Source organism: Oncorhynchus mykiss, chromosome 16 (assembly GCF_013265735.2).
Source record: "Oncorhynchus mykiss isolate Arlee chromosome 16, USDA_OmykA_1.1, whole genome shotgun sequence".
NCBI lineage: Eukaryota > Metazoa > Chordata > Actinopteri > Salmoniformes > Salmonidae > Oncorhynchus > Oncorhynchus mykiss.
The window spans coordinates 50120702-50141081 of NC_048580.1; the positions used below are offsets into that span (position 1 = coordinate 50120702).

The following is a 20380-nucleotide window of genomic DNA, read 5'->3' on the forward strand; positions in this document are numbered from 1 at the left end:
AGAAGTACAACATCACACATATTTTCACTGTAATATCCTATCGTTTTGGAATCGTGACATTACGTACATAAGAGGAAAATAGGCAGATGAGACTCATAACTCGTTCAGATGGTAGTCGAAACAAATGAGCCACTCGGAAACGTCCGAGTTTCTTTGGTCCGCCTAGCACGTTAACCGAGCATCATCATACACTGGCTTTGGGAAGGTGTTGCGTGACGATAATTTAGCAACCTTGTGACGCACCATGACAACCGGAACGCGATTGGTCGACAGTCTGCAGGGTGGAGCGTTATACGCATTGAATTAGGATAGGAATTAGAATACTAGAATAAGTTATACGTTCTTCCATTCATTGCCCAATGGGATTTCCTTCTCCTCCTTTCTCTAATATCGCGGGTTCTATTCGACCAGAAAAGTGAGCCTGTAATACTCATGTCCAATTAAAATAAGATACTATTCTTACACGTTAGTTATGATTGGTTGCTGGCGGTGATATATGTATAGATGTGCAATTTCTGCTGAACTATGGGGCGGGACGAAGCAGAATGGTGTTTATTCAGGAATAGACTAAAGACGTACGTACCTCTTCGTACTGATGGATTACCGTGAGTTGTTTTGCGAATGAGTTTACCATTTGGCCTTGCACGTTTCAAATACATTTGATAACGATGCGCTGGCTGAGCAATGTGTTTTTGTTGCGTTTGAGACTGAAATGATTGGCTCGCGTAACGCTGTACGCTTGAACAGCGCGGCTAGCGCTCTTGCTAATGTTGACAGAATGTAGCTAACTGTCATTTTAGTGCGATCAATTTGGTTATGTTAAATTGTGTATTCTAGCATTGTAATATAACTACTTAGCAAATATGGTTATTGATGGGATATCAGAGTAATGTTAGGTAACTTTTGTTATTATACATAAATGTTGCTTTGATTTATCGTATCCTACTCCTAGCTAGCCGATTGACGTTATCTTTGTGTAACGCATTGCCATTTCTTTCACAGTTAAACACCAGAAAAGTTTCCATTGAACGAAGAATACGTTCACCAGATAACGTTACCAAACCTTTAGAGAATTCTTGAACTGGCTTCAAGTTTCAGTCACGATACCCAGCAAAGTAAAGGGCGATATGCCACATCAGGTAAGAAAATTGCTTTCAAGTTAGCTCGCCAGCTTGCATAAGGATAGCTAACGTTAGTTACTCAACTCGATTAATTCACAGCAGAGACTGCAAGCCAGCCACAGCTAGCTTTGAAGCTAGGACCCTTGGTAGCGCATGAAAAGCCTTCTGTATGTAGGGTTTTCAGTTGTTAGCTTCGCCCACCGTTGGCTGCGTGTGAACAACTTCTTCGTGTGGCTTTCTGGTAGACTAGACGCTAATTCTTCTTCTGTGGGTTTTTTGGCAGACTACAACCCCCAAAAGTTTATTACCTCCACCAACTGGACGGGGTTAACAAACCAATGTAAAAAGAAAACCCCCAATGTGATAAGGAACCTAATTTAATCCACCCAAAATAAAGCAATAAAAAAAAGTCCCTTCAAATCTCTCTCACTTCTCAGGCTCTATGACTTACTTGAGGGTGGTACTGCTTGTGACAATACTCCATGCAAATCCTCGGCCGAGAATTCTTTCAGTCCCAGGAACCGTTCCACTGCATCCAAAATGTATATATATTTCTTGGACTTTCTCTCCACCTTGGCAGTGCCATTAATCACCAAAGGCCACAAAGTCCACCTTCTTAACCTTGAACATATCTGGCACCTGCTGTTGGAAGGGCAAACAGTGAAGGTTTGTCTTTGGACTCTTCAGGCGCACCATTCGAAACCTCAACCATTTTAACAGCCTCTGCATATGAAATGCTCTGGACAGCCCTGACTTTGGCCACCTCTTCTCTTTTACCCTTGTTGGGCATTCCAAAGCCATGGCTTCATGGTTCCCACCAGAATTGCAACATATCACATTCATCACTTTTAAAATGAATGATATGATCTTTTCCACAACTTGGACATCTCGGCTTCTCCCTTCTGCAAAAACTTGAAACATGTCCAAAAGCGTTACAATGATCACACTACGTTGGTATTGGAACAAGTGCTCCGACTCCAGTAAATATTATTATAATATATATTTTTAACCTTTTATTTAACCAGGCAAGTCAGTTAAGAACAAATTCTTATTTTGAATGACGGCCTATTCAGGGGCCATCAGGGGCAGAACGACAGATTTATACCTTGTCAGCTCGGGGGTTTGAACTTGCAACCTTCCAGTTATTAATTAGTCCAACACTCTAACCACTAGGCTACTCTGCCGCCCCATATAACCCAACTGCACTTGAGTAGGGAGAGACTCCATATAAAAAAACAGAAGAACAGATACTCTTAACTTTTTCTAGATTCATCTGACAAACATGAATAACTCCAGGAATATTTTCATGTCTGCAACATCAAATTCCCACGAAACGCCAGATATTACCCCCCTGAGGGGTGCCCTGTTCCGAAGAGACACACAGAACACATCAAACTTCTCAAATCGGGTGAGACACAACACACTTCTGATACTCAGATTATTCATACCCCTTGACTTATTCCACATTTTGTAATAGCCTGACTTCAACATGGAAAAAATATTTCTCACCTATCTTCATGCATTACCATATAATGACAAAGTGAAAACAATTTTTTCATTTATTATTATTTTCTTCATTTATTGAAAATTAAATACAGAAATGTCTCATTTACATACCGTAAGTATTCACACCCTGAGTAAATGCATGGTAAAATTTCCTTTGGCAGAGATTACATCTGTGTCTTTCTAGGTAAGTCTAAGAGCTTTGCAGACCTGGATTGTACAATATTTGCCCATTTATTAGTTTCAAAACTCTGGCACTCTGGAATGTTCATTGTTTTCTTGGTAAGCAACTCCAGTGTAGATTTGGCCTGGTGTTTTTAGGTTATTGTCCTGCTGAAAGGTGAAATCATCTCTCGTGTCTGGTGGAACACAGACTAAACTGGGTTTTCCACTAGGATTTAGCCTGTGATTAGCTCCATTCTGTTAATTGTATGGCCTGTAAAACTTTAACTATTACAAGCATACCCATAGCATGACGCAGACACCCACCAATATGCTTGAAAATATGGAGAGTTGTAGTCGGTAATGTGTTGAATTTGCCCCAAACAGGACAACTCAGGACAACAAGTGAATTACTTTGCCATATTTCTTGCAGTATTACTTTAGTGCCTTGTTGCAGACATGATGCATGTTTTGGAATGTTTTATTCTGTACAGGCTTGCTTTTTTTCACTCTGTCTATTACATTAGTATTGTGGAGTAACTACAATGTTTTCACCTATCACAGCTATTAAACTCTTAACTGTTTTAAAGTCAGCGTTGGCCTCATAGTCAAATCCCTAACTGTTTTCTTTCTTCTCCGGTAACTGGGTTAGGAAGGATGCCTGTATCTTTGTAGTGATAGGGCGTATTGATACACCATCCAAACTGTAATTAATAACTTCACCACGCTCAAAGGGATATTCAATCTTTTTTTTTTTTACCCATCTACCAATAGGGGCCCTTCTTTACAAGGCATTGAAAAACATCCCTGGGCTTTGTGGTTGAATCTGTTTTGAAATTCACTGTTCGACTGAGGAACCTTACACATAATTGCATGTGTAGGGTACAGAGATGAGGCAGTCATTAAAAAAAATCATGTTAAATACTTATTGCAAACAGTGAGTCCATGCAACTTTTTACTCCTGAACTTATTTAGGCTTGCCATAACAAAGGGTTTGAATACTTATTGACTCAACACATTTCACCTTTACATCTTTATTTAATTTGTCAATTTCAAAAAACATAATTTCACTTTGACATTATGGGGTATTGTGTTGATATCCTTGATGTTTCTACAACTTGATTGTAGTCCACCTGTGGTAAATTCAATTGATTGGACATGATTTGGAAAGGCACACCTCTTGAAATAAGGTTCCACAGTTGACAGTCCATGTCAGAGCAAAAACCGAGCAATGAGGTTGAAGGAATTGTCCGTAGAACTCCGAGACAGGATTGTGTCGAGGCACAGATCTGGGGAAGGGTACCAAAACATTTTTGCAGCATTGAAGGTCCCCAAGAACACAGGTTCCTCCAAGTTTGGAACCTCCAAGACTCTTCCTAGAGCTGAGCCAAACTGAGTAATCAGGGAGAAGGGCCTTGGTTAGGGAGGTGACCAAGAACACGATGTTCACTCTGACCGAGCTCTAGAGTTCCTCTGTGGCGATGGAGAACCTTTTTCAGAACGACAACCATCACTACAGCACACCACCAATCAGGCCTTTATGGCAGAGTGGCAAGATGGAAGCCACTCCTCAGAAAAATGCACATGACAGCCCACTTGGAGTTTGCTAAAAGGCACCTAAAGGACTCGCAGACCAGGAGAAACAAGATTCTGGTCTGATGAAACCAACATTTAACTCCTTGGCCTGAATGCAAAGCTTCACGTCTGGAAGAAACCAGGCACTATCCCTACGGTGAAGCATGGTGGTGGCAGCATTATGCTGTGGGGATGTTTTTTCAGCAGCAGGGGTTGGGAAACTAGTCTGGATCGAGGAAAAGATGAATGGAGCACAGTACAGAGGTCCTTGACGAAAACCTGCTCCAGAGCGCTCAGGACCTCAGACAGGTGAAGGTTCACCTTCCAACAGAACAACGACCCTAAGCACACAGCCAAGAACACTCAGGAGTGGATTTGGCACAAGTCAAAATGTCCTTGAGTGGCCCAGCCAGAGCCTGGACTTGAACCTGAATGAAGATCTCTGGAGAGACCTGAAAAAAACTGAGAAACTCTCCAAATACAGGTGTGCAAAGCTTGTAGTGTCATACTCAAGGCTGTAATCGCTACCAAAGGCGCTTCAACAAAGTACTGAGTAAAGGTTCTGAATACCTATGTAATATTTGTTATTTTTTTTGTGCAAAAATATCTAAATTGGTTTTTGCTTGGTCATTAAGGGGTGTTTATGTTGCTGAGGAATTTGTTTTAATTAATACATTTTAGGATAAGGCCTGTAATGTAACAAAATGTGGAAAAAGTCAAGGGGTCTGAATACTTTCCGAATGTACTGTACCTCTGCCAGCTAAGCCTTTGTAGTTAACATTTAATTGAGAAAACGAGTCATAAAGTATTTCCAGAAGCCCACGAAGCTTATCAAATCAACTGGCCACTAGTAATGGAGATTCTGTGTCTTTCTGCGAGCTGGATCATTTTGCTCCCAAACTGCTCTTTGCTAAGTTAATGCTTTGAAATTGACCATAAATCATGAAAAAATACTCACTCTAAATTTTAAAGCCTAAAACGTTGCCTACTATTTTTACCTTACCACATTATTAGATGGCATGCAAAAGAAAAAATGAAGACAATGAGTCTCTTCTCACTATATTGTTCCTGCGCTGAGGAATTACTATCTTGAGACTGTTTTTATAATTTATCTGTAGATAATTGATGTCTGGAGCTCAAACCGCAGTAGTAAAAGTATGCATATCAGGGTGCTAAATGAAGGGGTCTTTTTACTATGTGATTTGGTTCCCGTCTTTCACCAAAAAGTTGTTAGTTCAAATGACCAATCACTACTGGCTACACAGTCACAGACAAACGTCTGCAACACACAGACCAAAAGGGGCAATATTGCTGGAAATGATTAGCCAGATATTGTGTGCGGTTTGGCTTTTTAAGGCAATAGTGGCTAACCAGGGGGGGGACAAGGTACATTTTTGCATTGGTTAGATGGGAGCTTACGGTCTCTGATCCTTAAATTTGTTTATGACTCGTTTTGTTGGAACACATGAAAATTGCATGTACTTTCAGAATAGTTTGGTGGGCTACTCTTAGGTGGTCTGTGAGCTACTGGTAGCTTGTGATCGACCTGTTTGAGAGACCCCTGTTCTAGTGTTGGGGGTCAAAATGAAACTTTGGTTCTGGTGTTATACTTTGTATTCCATGTTTTCTAGAGAAGCTTCTCAGGAACACAGAACACTATTTCATGAGGATGAGTCTTTATTTTGTGGGGTAAAATGACTACGGTACCTGTAGTTTAAATAATTATGCATATTCCTAATTCAAGTCCTGGATTTTCACTCGCACTGGCCAATCTACGATTCATTCTGATCTATACTCCAACCCTCCGATGTCCACAGAGTAACCTGTCTTTCCCAGTATAAGGCCATTTTGCCATTTCTATTTACAGTTCATCCCTCCATTTTAGTATGATATCTTACGAGGGTCCTGAACCTCCCTAATTTGTAGCACTTCTACCAATATTGCTCTACAAATAAATACTTTACCCAAGTCTATAAAGATATTATGCCCTAACAACCATTCCTGGACCTGACTCTAAATGCAAGCCACTGATAGAACATCTTTAATGGTATTGTATATTGGGACTCCTGAGTGGGGCGTACTCCCTTGGTGACAGGCAGTGGCTGAGACCGCAGATGTGCAATGTATAAAGTCAGAACTTCTTGAGAGAGGTAGTTAGCAAACCAGGCCAGAGACCTGGTTTGAGACACCAATACTCCTTAGCCGGCCCACAAGAATGGAATGGTCTACCGTATCAAAAGCTTTAGCCAAGTCAATAAAAATAGCAGCACAACATTGCAATGGTGATATCATTTAGGACCTTTTTTGAGGTTGCAGTGACATCCATAACCTGAGCGCAAACCAGATTGCATACCTGAGAGAACTATAGACATCAAGAAAGCCAGTCAGTTGATTAGTGACTCAATTTTCTGGACAGAAACTGATAAATGTAACTAAGGCTGGGAATGTCAATACACTCAAACTTAGCAAGGGCAATGATCACAAGGCAGTCATAATGTAGCTAATAGGCTAGCATATCTATGTAGCAAGCTGATCACAGAGCCTAACGTTAGCTAGCAAGGTGTAAGGAGGATGTCATGCCATTGGAGTGGGTGAGTGAATGACTGACTTTTTCCACTCATTGTTTTTTCGGTGGCTACAGCTAGAGATGCCAGTTTCATTTGGTTAGCAAGAACTTGAATGACTGTTACAGTTAGCATGTCTTTTGCGTTAGCAAATTCACTCTGGCTATGTACTCCGATTTCAGAGAACTCTGGTCTGAATGTGCCAAACCACAGAACTGATGCATTTTACGACCTGCTGTGTCAGTAAACCTAGGTTTAAAAAAAGTAATAGTTAAGAACACTCTAGATAACATGTAACCAGCTCTGCTTCAGCAAGTAAAATGGCCAGAGTAAGGTGTTCTCTCATTTGTGACTGGAAGTAGCTTGCTAGCTAGCCAGTTTGTCTGGGTGCTTGGTTGGGACAAGCATGCAGAAGGACGAGGAGGCTACAATTCCCCATTGTTTATTAGTGCAATTTTGACGGCCAATTAGGTGAAAGTTTGGTTTGTCAAATGTTCCTTTTTTCTCCCCAATTTCGTGGTATCCAATTGTTAGTAGTTACTGTCTTGTCTAATCGCTGCAACTCCCATACGGACTTGGGAGAGGCGAAGGTCGAGAGCCATGCGTCCTCCGAAACACAACCCAACCAAGCCGCACTGCTTTTTGACACAGCGCCCGGCCAAACCCTGGGCCAATTGTGCGCCGCCCCATGGGCCTCCTAGTCGTGGCCGGCTGCGACAGAGCCTGGGCTCTAACCCAGAATCTCTGGTGGCACAGCTAGCACTGCGATGCAATGCCTTAGACCACTGTGCCACCCGGGAGGCCTTGTCTAATGTTCCTTTAATGAGAATTTAGCTCATCTTGCTCTAACATTAGTTAATCTTGTTGATATGCATAACTGTGGGAGAGAGCCTAACTTTTCATGTTTTTATCAATAGGACTGCAAAGTTCTCAAATATAAGAGGACTCCTGTGGTGACATATTTGCAGACATCCATTCAAGTGTATTTTGTGGCTTTTGGCGAATGCGTTCTAATGATCTAAAGTCGCACTGTTACAACTGCCTGTAAACACAGTCCAGTTCAAAGTGAATGATGGCTGGCCCGTGTGGCAAATGGCTTGTTGGTGTAAAGGTCTACTGTAGCTCTGATTGGCCATGGCACACTGGTCTGTGTAGACTCCAGTCCTGGACAAGACGGCTGTTTTATTTACTGCAGTGCCTAATTGTCCAAATGCACGACCGCTTTCCCACTCTATTGCGTTCACAAATGCCTTAGTATACGTAATTCCCAAACATTCTAAGAATTTATGAAAACGTGAAAATTACAATGTCTGTTCTCGTCTGAATTATTTTTTGTTGTCATAGTCATCCTGGGGCTGTATATGAATATATTTGAATAAGATTTAATGTTGCTAAAATGCTGTCAGTTGCCCTTTAAATGCAACAATTTTCCCAAGATATTTTAATAGAGATGGTTAACTGCAAGCGTGCTGCAATAAACGCATTTCCACTAACCAGTTGATGATCATTTGAAACTGAACTTCTTATTGAAAGTTATTCTTGAAAAGGGAGAAGTTAACAAATTAGCAACCGCATCCTCTTCGATAACACCTGCTGCAGCCGCTGCAAACTAGCCGACAACAAAAGCTAGCTAGCAAGACCGTGGGAAAACTACTGCTCGCTATTGCCTGTTGGCCTTCAAGAAGGCAGACGTTTCCATACGTTTTTGTAAAAACGGTCCTATTCATTAAGTCAACCTGATTGGTTGATTCCACTGTCACTCCAAAATGTTGCCCTAATAAAGTTGAATGGCAGATGCCTTTTATCTAGCTTCTGATGTTCTAGCCAATGGCTGACTTGGCTAGCTAGATTGTATCTCCCCAGAGACGGCAAAGAAAAATCCTGATTGGATCTTTTTTTCTCTTCAATCTTCAGTTTTTGTTGGAAAGTAAAGGATTAAGTCAGAACATCGTTGAAGATAATATTTCAAAAATATATATATATAAATCCTTAGCCCTTCTCTGAAGACTCTGTAGAAGGACTGAGAAGCTCACTTCTAGTGACTTTTTAAAAGGACATTCTACTCCAAAATGAATGAAAATAAAAGTATGGTGACAATAACACAAGTATGAAGTATGGGCTAATCATTAGCCAGATTCCAAATGTGATCTTTTAACTAGTTATTATGCTATTGATTTATTTTGGTCCCAATAAACACAGTGAATATAATGTAGGCCTAAGACGCCACTTGCTTGTACTAATTCGTGTCACTATTCCCCCCCCAACACTTTCCCTGGTTGCATTACTCGTTCTCAACTAAAATTGTTTCGTCACTCCTAAACAAATGTTTTTGAGGTAGATGGCGTTTTACCCTACAATTGACCGGTGTTACATTTAGCCCCACTCTCCCTTATGCACTAATTGTGGAGCGGTGATGTGCTTAACCATGCAGATGCTAAGACTATGGTATTAAAATGTTTTTAAAATGGTGCAGCATATTTAGAAGCATTTAGAAGCCTTTTGTTTTAAGAGGGATCCCCCATTTTAAAACCTGCTGTTTTCGCGATTGCTATAATTGTTGTGCATTGACTGCTTGTAAGAATGCATGTTTCCTTCCCTATGATACTCATTTATATTTTTCATGTTCTATATTTTTTTGTGTGGCGGCAATGATTTTGCCATGGCACAGCGCCACAGCAAAAATGAGTGCAGCAGAAACCGTTTGTTCCACACACAATATAGGTAAATGCATTATTCAATACTGTGTATGTTACCTTCGCTAAGAGCCACGGCTCATGACAACTCAGTTGGCTAGTTTAGCTATCTATCAAGACGTGGGCGGATTGTAATCCTACTGCTATGACTGGATAGAGCGAGGCTAACCGCTCACTTTCACATATCCCCTTGCATGTTTTGGTCAGATCACTTTCTGCTGCTACTACAGTGTTTCTGAACATACTAGCTACATACAGTGCCTTGCGAAAGTATTCGGCCCCCTTGAACTTTGCGACCTTTTGCCACATTTCAGGCCTCAAACATAAAGATATAAAACTGTATTTTTTTTGTGAAGAATCAACAACAAGTGGGACACAATCATGAAGTGGAACGAAATTTTTGGATATTTCAAACTTTTTTAACAAATCAAAAACTGAAAAATTGGGCGTGCAAAATTATTCAGCCCCTTTACTTTCAGTGCAGCAAACTCTCTCCAGAAGTTCAGTGAGGATCTCTGAATGATCCAATGTTGACCTAAATTACTAATGATGATAAATACAATCCACCTGTGTGTAATCAAGTCTCCGTATAAATGCACCTGCACTGTGATAGTCTCAGAGGTCCGTTAAAAGCGCAGAGAGCATCATGAAGAACAAGGAACACACCAGACAGGTCCGAGATACTGTTGTGAAGAAGTTTAAAGACGGAGTTGGATACAAAAAGATTTCCCAAGCTTTAAACATCCCAAGGAGCACTGTGCAAGCGATAATATTGAAATGGAAGGAGTATCAGACCACTGCAAATCTACCAAGACCTGGCCGTCCCTCTAAACTTTCAGCTCATACAAGGAGAAGACTGATCAGAGATGCAGCCAAGAGGCCCATGATCACTCTGGATGAACTGCAGAGATCTACAGCTGAGGTGGGAGACTGTCCATAGGACAACAATCAGTCGTATATTGCACAAATCTGGCCTTTATGGAAGAGTGGCAAGAAGAAAGCCATTTCTTAAAGATATCCATAAAAAGTGTTGTTTTAAAGTTTGCCACAAGCCACCTGGGAGACACACCAAACATGTGGAAGAAGGTGCTCTGGTCAGATGAAACCAAAAGGGAACTTTTTGGCAACAATGCAACACGTTCTGTTTGGCGTAAAAGCAACACAGCTCATCACCCTGAACACACCATCTCCACTGTCAAACTTGATGGTGGCAGCATCATGGTTTGGGCCTGCTTTTCTTCAGCAGGGACAGGGAAGATGGTTAAAATTGATGGGAAGATGGATGGAGCCAAATACAGGACCATTCTGGAAGAACCTGATGGCGTCTGCAAAAGACCTGAGACTGTGACGGAGATTTGTCTTCCAACAAGACAATGATCCAAAACATAAAGCAAAATCTACAATGGAATGGTTCAAAAATTAACATATCCAGGTGTTAGAATGGCCAAGTCAAAGTCCAGACCTGAATCCAAACGAGAATCTGTGGAAAGAACTGAAAACTGCTGTTCACAAATGCTCTCCATCCAACCTCACTGAGCTCGAGCTGTTTTGCAAGGAGGAATGGGAAAAAATGTCAGTCTCTCGATGTGCAAAACTGATAGAGACATACCCCAAGCGACTTACAGCTGTAATCGCAGCAAAAGGTGGCGCTACAAAGTATTAACTTAAGGGGGCTGAATAATTTTGCACGCCCAATTTTTCAGTTTTTGATTTGTTAAAAAAGTTTGAAATATCCAATAAATGTCGTTCCACTTCATGATTGTGTCCCACTTGTTGTTGATTCTTCACAAAAAAAATACAGTTTTTATCTTTATGTTTGAAGCCTGAAATGTGGCAAAAGGTCGCAAAGTTCAAGGGGGCCGAATACTTTCGCAAGGCACTGTATATACAATCTTTGGCTACTATGCACTTGGATTTGTTTTGGAGAGGGATAATATATTGTGTAAATATCGTCTCGTCCGATTTATCGGTCGTTCTGTCAGGTGGCAGCCAACTTGTCGGGTGAAGGAAGGACGGGGGAAAAATGACAGCTTGTAACACTGTGACATCGACATTCTAACAACGACGATGTGTTCAATAGGCTTATTTGTAGAAAGTTAAGGACGGGGGGACATGACTGACATGACATGACTTCTCTTGAGCTGATGGTCGTTGGGCCGGAACATAATTGTAAATCATTTGTAGACTGCAAAATTGGCCGCAAGAAGCCCAAACAGATGTAATATTTGACTAAAACTTAATCATTTCAAACCTTGCTTACATTTTGTATACAATCAGTCTCTTATGCGTGGGAACAGATTTCCATAACTCAAATCACGTGGAGCTGATTTCCTGGTGTTTAGTCTTATGCCCAAAACTTGGGGACAAATAAAACCACCCACCGGTCAATTCAGTTGGACGCTGTTGTGTGGTTTATGATTTGATTAGGGTTCCCTTTTGAGTGGCCATAATAGAACCCCATTCAGTCAAGTGTTCCCAGCTCATCGGAGTTATTTCCTAGTAGCTGTAAAAAAATCAGTAAGCTTAAGTTAGTTCAAAGTGTAGTACAAACTGTCAAGCAAAAATGTTTCAAACACTGTAAACATATCCATGTTCAGCCATCTTGGCTATAGCTGAGCTACAGCAGTTCCCTGGTTCTTGTAGTACAGATTAGCTTTCTCTTGAGAGCTCCTAGATGGTCAAGGCTTGTGAAATATTCCCATCTACATGCTTTGAAAACAGAACTGAAGGTGTATCATTCGTTGTGTTCCCTCTACCACACATTGGGGAAACAAATGGCATGCTGTACTGGCGTGCCCCTGACTCGCAGCGAGTGACATGGGAGATCATTTGACAAGATGAAAAACATTTTAAAAAACTATGAGTAGAGACCCATGCCATTATTAGTTCTACATGATTACCCTTTTGCCTCACTATCTTTTGCTATTTTCCTTGAAGATTGAGTTTAGGTATAAGTATTTCACTGTTGTTCAATCACTACACCCCAGTAGCCTTGCAGCCTTAGTAGTGGTACCATTTCTTTAAAGGTGCTAATGGTTTCCACAAGAGTGTAATTGCAATGGAACAACATAAGTGTAGGTATAATTCAGGCATTTAAGAAAAAGCGTGGATGTTATGGTTTTGTGATTTAGGCCTAAGGGGCTTTGTAAGGAGTTGCCGTGTTTGTAACAGGCAGGCCACGTGGCTTGCTGTGGTGGATCTGGACACCTTGACACTGTTTGTCCCCAAGCACATTGACAGAAGCCACATGGCTGGTTAATCATGTGCTAGCATTCAATGCTGACGAAAAAAGTTGAAGTACTCCACTGAGAACAATTGAGCCTTCACTTTGTCCAGCTTGGCTTAGTGATAGTTGACTTGACATCTTGAATCTTTTTTTCTTCTCTCACTATATACCTAAACTCAGCAAAAAAAAAAAAGTTATGTCCTCTCACTGTCAACTGTGTTTATTTTCAGCAAACTTAACGTTGAATCTTATGTTCATACAAATATTTACACAACTGAAACATCATAAACGGAACGAGTTCCACAGACATGGGACTAACAGAAATTGAATAAAGTGTCCCTGAACAAAGGGGGGGCTCAAAAGTAACTGTCAGTATCTGGTGTGGCCACCAGCTGCATTAAGTACTGTAGTGCATCTCCTCCTCATGGACTGCACCAGATTTGCCAGTTCTTGCTGTAAGATGTTACCCCACTCTTCCACCAAGGCACCTGCAAGTTCCCGGACATTTCTGGGGGGAATGACCCTAGCCCTCACCTTCCTATCCAACAGGCCCCAGACATGCTCAATGGGTTTGAGATCCGAGCTCTTCACTGACCAAACACCAACATTCCTGTCTTGCAGGAAATTACGCACAGAACGAGCAGTATGGCTGGTGGCATTGTCATGCTGGAGGGTCATCACATGAGGGAGGAGGATGTCTTCCCTGTAACGCACAGCGTTGAGATTGCCTGCCATGACAACAAGCTCAGTCCAGTGATGCTGTGACACACCGCCCCAGACCATGACGGACCCTCCACCTCCAAATCGATCCTTCTCCAGAGTACAGGCCTCGGTGTAACACGCATTCCTTCCATCACCCCTGGTGAGACAAAACCACGACTCGTCAGTGAATAGCACTTTTTGCCAGTCCTGTCTGGTCCAGCGACGGTGGGTTTGTGCCCATAGGCGACGTTGTTGCCTGTGAGGACCTGCCTACAAGCCCTCAGTCCAGCCTCTCTCAGCCTATTGCGGACAGTCTGAGCACTGATGGAGGGATTGTGCGTTCCTGGTGTAACTCGGGCAGTTGTTGCCATCCTGTACCTATCCCGCAGGTGTGATGTTCGGATATACCGATCCTGTGCAGGTGTTACACGTGGTCTGCCACTGTGAGGACGATCAGCTGTCTGTCCTGTCTCCCTGTAGCGCTGTCTTAAGCGTCTCACAGTACGGACATTGCAATTTATTTCCCTGGCCACATCTGCAGTCCTCATGCCTCCTTGCAGCATGTCTAAGGCATGTTCACGCAGATGACCAAGAACCCTGGGCATCTTTCTTTTGGTGTTTCTCCAGAGTCAGTAGAAAGGCCTCTTTTGGTGTCCTAAGTTTTCATAACTGTGACCTTAATTGCCTACCGTCTGTAAGCTGTTAGTGTCTTTACAACCGTTCCACATGTGCATGTTCATTAATTGTTTATGGTTCATTGAGTAAGCATGGGAAAGTGTTTAAACCCTTTACAATGAAGATCTGTGATGTTAATTCGGAAAAATCAAAATATCTTTGAAAGACAGGGTCCTGGAAAAGGGGATGTTTTCTTTTTTTGCTGAGTTTATTAGATTTCACTCACTCGGCCCGGTAACGCCGCTTCCTTCCCCTCATTTTTGTAGCTAACTCAGCCTGCTCTCTTTTACCATCAGATGTGCCCCAGCCTTCAATCTGTAAGTTTGCTTTTGATATGCGGTTATGTTGTTGGTTGACCAGGCTAAAAGCTAGTTTGCTCAATAGCTAACGTTAGCTGCCTGGCTCGCTGGCTTGGTAAGATCACTGCATATAGCGAACATTCTTTGGTAACTGGTTAGATGGCGTTATTTATTTCCAAAACATTGGTTTACTTTAATGCAGCTCTAGCTAGGTATTGATTGCAACTGGCTGACTCCTGCAGTGCTAATGTAACGTTAGAAGGCTAGATGGCCACCTTGCATGTTGATTTGTTATAATAAATTCGAAGTATTTGCTTGTAAGTTGGAAATGGGAGGGATTTGGCTTAATTTGAAGCTATACATTTGAAGTTATTTCAGTTTATAAAATAGGGAATAGGCTGGCTTTTCGGGCCCTTCATGTTACAACGCACCCGTAAAAAAACATTTTCTAACATGACTTAGGCTTTCTTTTGAATTCTGAGGTTTCATGTAGTGGCTCGAATATTTGGTGTAACTTTGCAAGGGGGACTTTTGATGTGTGTAGTAATGAATGAGGTTACATTTATTCTACCTACCCTTTTTTTAATGTTTTTACTGCAACAACAACCATTTCTGGTAGTGCTACTACTGCTCATTAAGCCGTAATGGACAGTGCTGATGTGTAAAGTGTCATTGTGGTCTGCAATGCAGTTGTTCACATGCGTTTCCCCTGCGCAGTGCTTTTGAAAAGGCCTCTTGGTTTAGCTCTCTCTGACCGGTTGTCATCTCTCTGAGGCCCAAGGCTTGGGGGCTATCCACTCCCCCTCCCTCCGCTTCCTCTCTCTCCCTTCTCTCTCCTCAGCTACTGCTGCAGCTCGTGGATCAGGGAGGGACTGGGTGTAAACCGAGCCCAATGGATGGGATTGGCTGAGAGACCACAAGCCCCCCATTGTAGCCCCCTCCCCTTCCTGTTTGTGTCCTATTCATCTGCTGTCATGCGCACCCTAGCCCCCTCCCCACTGCCACTGCTGCACAGAAGAGCTGCAGACTCCTGTGGAGCCTACAGAACACAGGGGTAAGCCCATGGGACAGGACCGAGCACGTTTGGTGTTTCCTTCCTCTCCGGTCTCCTCTCTTCCCTCCTTTTTTGAATGGTTCTGTTTTTCATTTTGTTTGTCTCAAATGGAGGTGTGCAATATGAGGTAGCTTGTGAAAACATTCTCACTCTCTTATTTATATATTTATGGCAAGTTCATTACTTACATTGTCAGTGTATATATAATAAATAAATGGTGGGACCAACAGCAATAATAGTAGTAGTTGAAATGGGATTCCCATTAACCGCAACTACAACAACAATATTGATGAGAATAACAATGCATCAAAGCAAGTAGTAGACCAGTCTCAACATGACTGAGAAGATGCATGACATGGTATGAACATGTTCAATTTGGTTTAAATAATGCAAAAACAAAGTGTTGGAGAAGAAAGTAAAAGTGCAATATGTGCCATGTTAGAAAGATAACGTTTAAGTTCCTTGCTCAGAACATGAGAACATATGAAAGCTGGTGGTTCCTTTTAACATGTGTCTTCAATATTCCCAGGTATGAAGTTTTAGGTTGTAGTTATTATAGGACTATTTCTCTCTATACCATTTGTATTTCATTAACCTTTGCCTATTGGGTGTTATTTTAAGTACTTTAGTATTGTCAGCCAAATCTCGGGAGTTAATAGGCTTGAAGTTATAAACAGCGCAATGCTTGAAGCATTGCGAAGAGCTGCTGGCAAACGCAATAAAGTGCTGTTTGACTGGATGCTTATGAGCCTGCTGCTGCCTACCACCACTCAGTCAGACTGCTCTATCAAATCAGACTTAATTATAACATAATAACACAAAGAAATACGAGCCATATGTCATTAATATGGTCAATTCCGGAAACTATCATCTCGAAAACAAGACGTTTATTCTTTCAGTGAAATACAGAACCGTTCCGTATTTTATCTAACGGGTGGCATCCATAAGTCTAAATATTACTGTTACATTGCACAACCTTCAATGTTATGTCATAATTATGTTAAACTCTGGTACATTAGTTCGCAATGAGGTTGGCAGCCCAAACTGTTGCATATACCCTGACTCTGTGTGCAATGGACGCAAGAGAAGTGACACACTTTCCCTAGTTTAATATAGCCTGCGAACATGAATTTCTTAACTAAATATGCGGGTTTAAAAAAAATCTACTTCTATGTATTGATTTTTAAGGAAGGCATTGATGTTTATGGTTAGGTCTTTCGCAAATGCGCTTTTGTTAAATCATCCCCCGTTTGTTGAAGTTGGCTGTCTTTTGTTAGGAAGAAATGGTCTTCACACAGTTCGCAACGAGCCAGGCGGCCCAAACTGCTGCATATACCCCGACTCTGTTGCACAGAATGCAAGAGAAGTGACACAATTTCCCTAGTTAAAATAAATTAATGTTAGCAGGCAATATTAACTAAATATGCAGGTTTGAAAAAATATATACTTGTGTATTGATTTTGAGAGGCTTTGATGTTTATGGTTAGGTACAAATTGGTGTAACGACGGTGCTTTTTTTGTGACTGCGCTTGTTAAATCACCTGTTTGGCGTAGTAGGCTGTGATTCAATGATAATTTAACAGGCACCGCATTGATTATATGCAATGCAGGACAAGCTAGATAAACTAGTAATATCATCAACCATGTGTAGTTAACTAGTGTTAAGATTGATAGTTTTTTATAAGAGATGTTTAATGCTAGCTAGCACCTTACCTTTGCTCCTTGCTGCACTCGCATAACATGTAGTCGGCCTGCGTCGCAGTCTCCTCGTGGAGTGCAATGTCATTGGCCGTGATCGGTGTCCAAAAATGCTGATTACTGATTGTTATGAAAACTTGACATCGGCCCTAATTAATCGGTCAATCTCTAATTTAGTCCTAGAAACGTGTAGTTTTTGGTGTGTTCTATTAGAATTTATATTTGTCATCCTGATTTCCTGACCTTTTTTATATTATCATTTATTTATTTTTAGATTAACGGTCAGAGCCCAGGTCTGACAGAACCTCTGCAGATGATCTAGGTGCTGCTGAAACTCCTCCTTAGTGGGAGACGGTAGCACCAGGTCATCTGAATACAGCAGACACTTGATTTCAGTGTTGAGTAGGGTGAGACCAGGTGCTGACTATTCTTCTAATGTTTTTGCCAATTCATTAATGTAGTTATTAAATAGTGTTGAACTTATTGGGCAGCCATGTTTCACTCCATGTCCTTGAGAGAAGTCTGTTTGCTTGTTGCCAATTTTAACCGCACATTTGTTTTTGGTGTACATTGATTTAATAACATGTTTCCCCTCCAATACCACTTTCTATTAGTTTATAAAAAAAATATCTTTCTGCCAAATTGAATCAAATGCTTTCTTAAAATCTACAAAACACAAGTAGATTTTGACTTTGTTTTGGTTTACTTGTTTGTCAATTACAGTGTGGAGGGTGTAAAAGTGGTCTGTTGTACGATAATGTTTGCTCATGCTGTTCGTTAAGGAAATTATGTAGTCTGCTATTTATAATACTGCAGAGAATTTTCCCCAAGTTGCTGTTAATGCAAATTCCTCTAATTATTTGGGTCAAATTTCTCTCCATTTCTATAGATTGGTGTGATCAATCCTTGGTTCCAAATATCGGAAAATACCTGCAGTGAGGATAATGTTGAAGAGTTTGAGTATATCCAATTTTAATTTGTGGTCTGTATATTTCATATTTTGATTTGAAATACCATCAGCACCACAGGCCTTTTTGGGTTGGAGTGTGCATTGTCTTTCCAATAATTATTTTGTAATTGGGGTATCCACAGGATCCTGATAGTCTTTGACTGCTGATTCAGGGATTTGTAATTTTTCTTGAAATCTTACTAGTTTATCTAGCTTGTCCTGCGTTTGATTCTATGGATTACTCAATTCCTTTGAGGGGTGGTCTGTGCTGCGCTGGCTGTGGTGGGTATTGAGGTTGGCGCTGTGGTCGTGGGTGGAGGGTCCGGGGTGTTTCGGTGATCTCGGAGGGGTGGTGAATGCTCTGATTTTCCTGGGTGGAGAGGTCGTGCTACGGTTTAAAGTAGAGGTTGACCGATTAATCGGAATGGCCCATTTTTAATTAGGGCCGATTTCAAGTTTTCATAACAATCGGGAATTTTGGACACTGATTTGGGCTTTTTCCCCCCCACACCTTTATTTAATCTTTATTTAACTAGGAAAGGCAGTGAAGAACACATTTTGTTATTTTCAATGACGGCCTAGGAACGGTGGGTTAACTGCCTCGTTCAGGGGCAGAACGACAGATTTTCACCTTGTCAGCTCGGGGGATCCAATCTTGCAACCTTACCGTTAACTAGTCCAACGCACTAACCACCTGCCTCTCATTGCACTCTATGAGGAGACTGCCTGTTACGTGAATGCAGTAAGCCAAGGTAAGTTGCTAGCTAGCATTAAACGTATCTTATAAAAAAACAATCAATCAATCATAATCACTAGTTAACTACACATGGTTGATATTACTAGTTTATCTAGTGTGTCCTGCGTTGCATATAATCAGACACACTCATTCAGATCTAGGATGTTATTTCAGTGTTCCCTTTATCTGCATTTATTGCAGATTTCATGTGTGCTATGTTATTTCCTACAAAACCCTCTAGAGGGCATAATTTGAAAAGATGATAACTATACCACACCACAGAAAAAAGAATGGAGAAGACTTTATTTTTTCCCCTGAAAATGTTCAGGTTTTTGCTCTCATCACATTTTTTTATTTAATTTTTAGAGCATAACTAAATTCGATGTTCTGTCGTTTTTCACCGCAGATGTGGAAGTGCGACATCGGCGGATTTGGCATCCAATGAAATTAAAAAATAAATATAATATTTAGATGTTAATTAGATTGACCAGTGCATCTGAATCTAGGGGGTTAAACCACATCAGGGGACCATTTTTTGAGGTGTGAAAAATCTGAGAAATTTCAACATTTTAGTGGTGGTTGCCCTTTAATTTAGGTGCACACCCGCCAGACTGTTCTGTTTAGCTAGCTGTGTTGTAGCACACTTGTGATGGAGTTTTCAAAAGAAATGGCCAATGAATTGACGAAAATCATGATTCCGCCTGGTATCTAGCTTTGTAGGTACCTTTTTTTAATTGCCTGAGCCTAACCATTTTTGGGTAGATGCAATCATTAGCAACGCTAATGATTGCGTCTCGACATTCAGATAAATTTGCCAGTAGCACACTGGGTCACGAAAGCTACTGGCCCGAATGGGGGAGGGGGTATACATGCTGTCTTGCTCATAATAACCACACACAGTTTTACCGCAACACTCTTCAATTGAAACGGCGGGAATCAAACAAAAGTGCCGACATCTCTCCATAAAACTGATCAGAAATTATTTATTTAACTGTTATTTTCTCCTGTATTTATTTTAATTTCACTATCTATGAACTAAATATACTTCCCTGCAACCCGCCTCACCCAATGTGGGATGAATCTGCTATTTGTATTCCTTATAACTGGAACCTCCATCAGGAGCTAGCCAGCTAACTAGCTACTAGCTATCAGTCTTTGTTAACCACGGCTAGCGGTCTTCACATTAAGCTCGGACACCAGCCAGCTTTAGCTCGGCAATACCTGCCAGTCTGCACAGCGCAATATCACCCCAGAGCATATTGGACTGCTTCTCACTACCACATCACCGGATTCCTGCCTCAAGCTCTGGACCATTACACCGGCTCATCTCAGCTAGCTAGCTGCAATCGAGTGGCTTCTGTTAGCCTAATGCCTCTGTCCTGAAGAAAGCACCAGATAGCCTTGAGCTAGCCTCAACCTAGGC

The 20380-nt window shown here is 41.4% G+C and overlaps 1 protein-coding gene across 3 annotated transcripts in view; it reads left to right on the forward strand.

The window, feature by feature from the left end:
* The first annotated feature begins 364 nt into the window (after window positions 1–364).
* Window positions 365–20380, forward strand: part of LOC100136219 (vitamin D3 receptor A) — an 88132-nt gene continuing 68116 nt past the window's right edge. For 2 of the 3 annotated variants that reach the window (XM_021566307.2, XM_036947166.1), the window contains exons 1-2: window positions 365–605; window positions 1003–1139. The gene's annotated coding sequence lies outside the window, so the exon portion shown is untranslated. The remainder of the gene's footprint in view (window positions 606–1002; window positions 1140–20380) is intronic. The other variant, XM_036947165.1, reaches the window with a different exon arrangement.